This window comes from Aotus nancymaae, unplaced genomic scaffold, assembly GCF_030222135.1.
Source record: "Aotus nancymaae isolate 86718 unplaced genomic scaffold, 86718_ANA_hifiasm-v0.15.2.pri h1tg000008l, whole genome shotgun sequence".
In the NCBI taxonomy this organism is placed as follows: Eukaryota; Metazoa; Chordata; class Mammalia; order Primates; family Aotidae; genus Aotus; species Aotus nancymaae.
The window spans coordinates 54402135-54408453 of record NW_026988419.1 but is presented as its reverse complement, the minus strand read 5'-3'; positions in this window follow the sequence as shown (position 1 = coordinate 54408453).

The window sequence follows — 6319 nt, the reverse complement described above, 5'->3', positions numbered from 1 at the left end:
AGTGGAGTTGCTGTGGGAACTGTTAGTGAGGTTTAAACATCTCTGTGGTAATAGATATCGAAGCTCATGTTTGAAAACATGCAATATGATATCTGCTTTATATGTAGAGTTTAAAACAAATTTTATTTTGTATACATAATAGGTGTATATGTTTATGGGATATGTGAGATATTTTGAAACAGGCACACAATGTGTAATAGTCACATCAGGGTAAATGGGGTATCCATCATCTCCAGCATTTATCCTTTGTGTTATAAACAATCCAATTATACTCTTTGAGTTATTTCAAAATGTACAATTAAATTATTATTGACTATAGTCACCTGATGTGCTATCAAATACTAGATTTTTTTGGAGATGGAGTCTTGCTCTGTTGCCCAGGCTGAAGTGCAATGGCACGATATCGGCTCACTGCAACCTCTACCTCCCAGGTTCAAGCTATTCTCCTGCCTCAGTCTCCTGAGTAACTGAGATTACAGGCAACTGCCACCATGCTCAGCTAATTTTTGTATTTTTTAGTAGAGATGGGGTTTCACCATGTTGGTCCGGCTGGTCTTGAACTCCTGACCTCAGGTGATCCACCCGCCCTGGCCTCCCAAAGTGCTGAGATTACAGGCGTGAGCCATAGTGTCTGGCCCAAATACTAGATCTTATTCATTGTTTCTTTTTTCCTTTTTTTTTTTTTTTTTTTAAAGGGACAGAGTCTCCCTATGTTGCCCAGTCTGGTCTCAAACTCCTGGGCTCAAGGAATCCTCCTGCCTTGGCCTCCCAAACTTTTAGGATTACAAGCCTGAGCCACCACTCCCAGCCCACTTATTCACTGCTTCTAACTATTTTTTTGTACCCATTAGCTAACCACTTCCCCTGCACTTCCCCACTATCCTTCCCAGCCTCTGATAATGATCCTTCTTACTTTCTATCTCCATGAGTTCAATTGTTTTAATTTTTAGCCTCCACAAATAAGTGAGCACATGCTCCTCATTTATGATGTCTAACTTAGCTACTACTGTATTCTCTGGACCTAGCACATGGTGGGTGTTAAATAAATAATTTTGGAATGAATTAATGGATTCTAAGTAATTGGTTAGATTTTTCAGGTTTTTGGAGATGTTACAAGTGTCAATTCATGTTAGTCATTGCTTCTTTCTTATTTAACTTATTTACCTTTTAAAAATTACTTTGAGGCTAGGCGCAGTGGGTCACACCTGTAATCCCATTGCTTTGGGAGGCCTAGGTGGGTGGATCACTTGAGGTTGGGCGTTCAAGACCAGCCTGGTTAACATGGTGAAACCCAGTCTCTACTAAAGATACAAAAATTAGCTGGGTGTGATGGTGCACGCCTGTAGTCCCAGCTACTCAGGAGGCTGAGGCTGGAAAATCACTTGAATCTGGGAATTGGAGGTTGCAGTGAGCCGAGATTGCACCATTGCACTCCAGGTTAGGCGACAGCAAGACTCCATCTCAAAAACAAACGAACAAATAAACAAATAAATAAAGATGAGAAAACCCAGGCAAAGAAGTTAAGTAATATGCCCAAAGTGGTTTCCTTATCTGTAATATGGATGTACTATAGGGCTTAACTCTCCAGTTGTGTCAAATATTCTGTGAATTTCTGGCGCAAAGTAAAAACTCACCACATGTTGCCAGCAATATTAGGGAGTTGTTACAGAAGTAGTACCCTCAAAGGCACGATAGCTAAAATGACCAAGGAGAATTTAAACGGATCTTAGTTTTTCAAGCAATAGATAAGCATTCAAATAGAACATTTCTTTCAAATTCAACTTTGTCTAACTCAGTTGGCTTTAGATATATTGTTGGTGTTTAGTGACTATTAGATATGACAGTTTATACATTTGTTATATTCTGAGAGGAAATCAGATGCATCATATACCATTGGATGTTCTGGATTTTTCACTCAGGCTTTGCCATGTTCAGTGCATAAATACTATCTGGCAGAAAGTAAAATATGACCAAAATTATTAATCCTTATGGGTGATTAAAAGAAACATAAGCATAAAACTCGATTTTCTTAAATCAAATGAGAGCTTTCATATGTCAGTATCCAAAGGCAGCGTTTTAAATTTTGATTATACTGTGAAATTCTGCTTTAAACAAATAAAAATTCACATTATTTTCCCTTCTTTCTTCTGTTCCCCGTTAAACCCCTACCATTACTCTTTCTACACACTTAATATTTCTGTTCATATGCTTCTGGGGAAATGCTTAGGTATTTACTGCTAAGTGTTGTTCTGGGTCTTTCTAGAAGTCCGACTGATTTTATTGTTTAGGTTTGGGGCTAAATCCTATGGTTGCCTGGCTCTCTGAGATATTGAGCCTTCAACCTTTAGCTGCCTGTGAGTGACTGCTCAAATGTCACAGGGAGTCTCAGCAGGACTGATAACCATTATGAGTTGTTTTTTTTTTTTCCATTTGTTAAATCCCCAAAACTAATGCTATTAAGGGGCTTTTCATAGAACTAGAAAGCTCTATCTATTTATCTTTTTAACTCCCACATCACACAGCCTTGTACATAGTGGGCATTCAGTAAGTGTTGTTAAATATACAACTTTTGTTAATTGATTCATATAAAATGACACTGTACATTATTTGCCATTTGAAATGCTAATTATAGTTCTGTTTGGTTTGTGTTTACATTCTAATCTTTCGGAGCACTGGGGAAAAAAACTTGAAGCTTTTTCCCTTTAAACTTGGAAGGAAAACACATCTTTGGATAAAGCAGTGCTGCACTTCTAGTCTCAAAATGCCCATTACTGGGTAGCTGACAATTATTTTTCTATGTAAGAAGTATTTTTAAAAAATTATTTGAGAAGAATGCCTAATTATTCTTTCAGAGCTGACCAAATTGTGTGAAATAATAAGGTTTAGGGATTACATTTTTCAAAGCCAGCAATAAACTATACAAAGATTAAAACACATTTCTTTATGTTGGAGGTGCTGGGGCTTTTTAGTTGTTTTTTTGTTGTTGTTGTTGTTGGTTTTTTTTGCTTTTAAAATGGGCCGTTTGACATTTATGTGTAAATCAATAACTTACGAGTTAAATGCAAGCAAGTTTCTGTTTCTTCAGACAGTTTTTTTTTTTGAGACAGAGTCTCGCTTTGTCACCCAGGCAGTAGTGAGCACAATCTTGGCTCACTGCAACCTCTGCCTCCCAGTTCAAACAATTCTCCTACCTCAGCCTCTCTGGTAGCTGGGACTACAGGTGTGTGTGCCACCACGCCTGGCTAATTTTTGTATTTTTAGTAAAGATGGGGTTTCACCGTGTTGGCCAGACTGATCTCGAACTCCTGACCTCAAGTAATTCTACCTTCTTGGTCTCCCAGTACTCTGGGATTACAGGTGTCAGCTTCTGTGCCTGGCTCTTCAGACACTTCTAAAAACTACCCAGAAATTATGATGTAACTTTCTTCTTTCTTCCTCTGCTGGCATAGATGATTACTATTATGAGAAATTAGTAATCTCTTTTTACGGATGGTGGTAGAGTGTTGTACAGAAGGGTGTCTTGATAATTTAATGCTATTTTCTATAATTCCTTGAAATTTTCTTTCTAAAACAGATAGATTTTCTTTAGGACTTCCAGAAATGCTTTAGGAATTCCAGATAAATATTTCTAAAATTGTAGGCTCTACAAATGTATAGTAATATTTCATTTAGAATTAAGATTAAATTCACCTTTCTGATTTGAAGGTAGTTAAGAGTTATGGTTACTCTGTCTAAAGAAAATATTGGTGGGCAGTGTTGGGAGTTAGCAGTTGGTAGACAGATTTTCATAGGATCAACTTAAAATGACAACTTGAGGATGACAAAATGGTTATTTTCAAAAATAATGATACTTTTGGGATTCAAGAATATTTTGTATCGAGAGACATATTTTTGTATTTATTTATTTTTGAGATGAGGTTCTCACTATGTTGCCCAGGCTAGAGTACAGTGGCTATTCACAGGCATGATCATGGTACATTACAGCCTGCAACTGGTGGCCTCAGTTCCCTGAGTGCCTGGGGTTATAGTTGTGTGCTACTGCATCCGGCAAGAGACATGTTTTCTTAGTGGCTCAATATGTAAGACTTAAGTAGCACATTAGCCTTTCCAGCATTACCCAAATCACAGCAAGTATCTTAGAAGCAATTTTGTAGATGTGGAAACTAAGGCTCTGAGAGTTGAGTGAGGTGTCCAAGTCAGTGCCAGACTTGTACTGACCATCACATGCCTGGAGACTAAATCATCTTGACCTGGTACATGTTCCCCATTAGAGTTAATTTGTGAGTACATCTATGTAGAGATGTAGGAAAAATATTGACAGGGACCTGTGCTATTTGTTTTCAACCTGAGAAGTGTGTCTGACAATTAGAGTTCCCGTGACCATTCTTCTTTTTTTTTTTTAGACGAGATTTCACTCTGTCGCCAGGCTGGAGTGCAGTGGTGTGATCTTGGCTCACTGCAACCTCTACCTACTGAGTTCAAGCGAGTCTCCTGCCTCAGCTTCCCAAGTAGCTGGGACTATAGGTGTGTACCACCACGCCCAGCTAATTTTTGTATTTTTAGTAGAGACGAGGTTTCACTGTGTTGGCCAGGATGATCTCAATCTCTTGACCTTGTGATCACTCACCTCTGCCTCCCAAAGTGCTGGGATTACAGGCGTTAGCCACCGCACCCAGCCCCATGACCATTCTTACATGTGCTTGTTAACTGCAGTTATAGTGCTTTATCAGATATGATGTCAGCTTTAAGATCAAGTCACATAGTAGGCTCATAGATCCTTTCGGGAATGGCAGAATCCAGGTAGACTTACGTCAATTTTTAATCAGCCATTCCAATGTGACACTACAGTGAGTGCTTATAGCATTGGAACCTTGTAATATTATAGTTTCTTTTCTCTCCTTCTGACCTTTGTGCTATTGTTGTCATATTTATTTAATAAACCCACATTATACTGTCACTACTTTTGTTTGAAAAATTATCTTTTAAAAATATGTAAATAGTAATTTACAAAATCTTATATATTTACCATGTATTTACCATTTATGGTGCCTTCCTTTCTTTCTTTCTTTCTTTTTCTTTCTTTCTTTTTCCCTTAGAGAACTTAGAATTAATTTTCTTTCCTTTTTGCAGATCCATATTTCCATCTGGAATCATTTTCTTTCTGCTTCAAAAGACTTCCTTTAACATTTCTTGTTTCCAATGGTGATAACATTTTCACTTTTGTGTGTCTGAAAATGTCTTTATTTTGCCTTCAATTTTGAAGATATTTTCACTGGGTATAAAATTCTAGGAAGACTGTATTTTTATTTTCAGTGCTTTAAAGATATAGCCTCTTGTTTGCATTGTTTTCAATGAGAAATCTATTATCCTTGTTTTTGTACATATTGTATCTTTTTTTCTCTGGCTGCTTTAAGATTTCTTTTTATCTGCTGGGCTTGGTGGCTCATGCCTGTAATCCCAGCATTTTGGGAGGTTGAAGTGGCAGATCACTTAAGTTCAGGAGTACAAGACCAGCCTGGCCAACATGGTGAAACCCTGTCTCTACTAAAAATACAAAAATTAGCTGGGTGTTGTGGCACATGCCTGTAATCCCAGCTACTTGGGAGACTGAGGCAGGAGAATCACTTAAACCCAGGAGGCAGAGGTTGCAGTAAGCTGAGGTTGTGCCACTGCACTCCAGCCTGAGTGACAGAGCAAAACTCTGTCTCAAAAAAAAAAAAAAAAAAAAGATTTATTTTTATCATTGGTGTTGAGTAATTTGATCATGATGTACTTTGATGTGGTTTTCTTCATGTCTCTTATGCCTTTGAGATTCATTCAGTGTCTTGAATTTGTGGGGTTTTCGTTTTCAAGAAAGTTGGACAAGTTTCTGCTATTATTTCTTCACATATGTTTTTCTGTTCCTTCTTCACTAACTCTGTCTCAAAAAAAAAAAAAAAGATTTATTTTTATCATTGGTGTTGAGTAATTTGATCATTATGCACTTTGATGTGGTTTTCTCCATGTCTCTTGTGCCATTGAGATTCAGTGTCTTGAATTTGTGGGGTTTTCGTTTTCAAGAAAGTTGGTCAAGTTTCTGCTATTATTTCTTCACATATGTTTTTCTTTTCCTTCTTCACTATTCTGTCTTTTGCAGGAACTCCATGTACTGTATATTAGGCTGCTTGAAGTTGTCTCCCAGCTCACTGCGACTCTGTTCATTTTTTAAAGTTCTCTTTTTTCTGTTTCACTTTGGATAGTTTCCATTGCTATGTCTTTACACTTAGTTTCTTTTAACTTTTATCCTTTTTAAATTGAGGTAGAGTCTCACCTCTGAGGT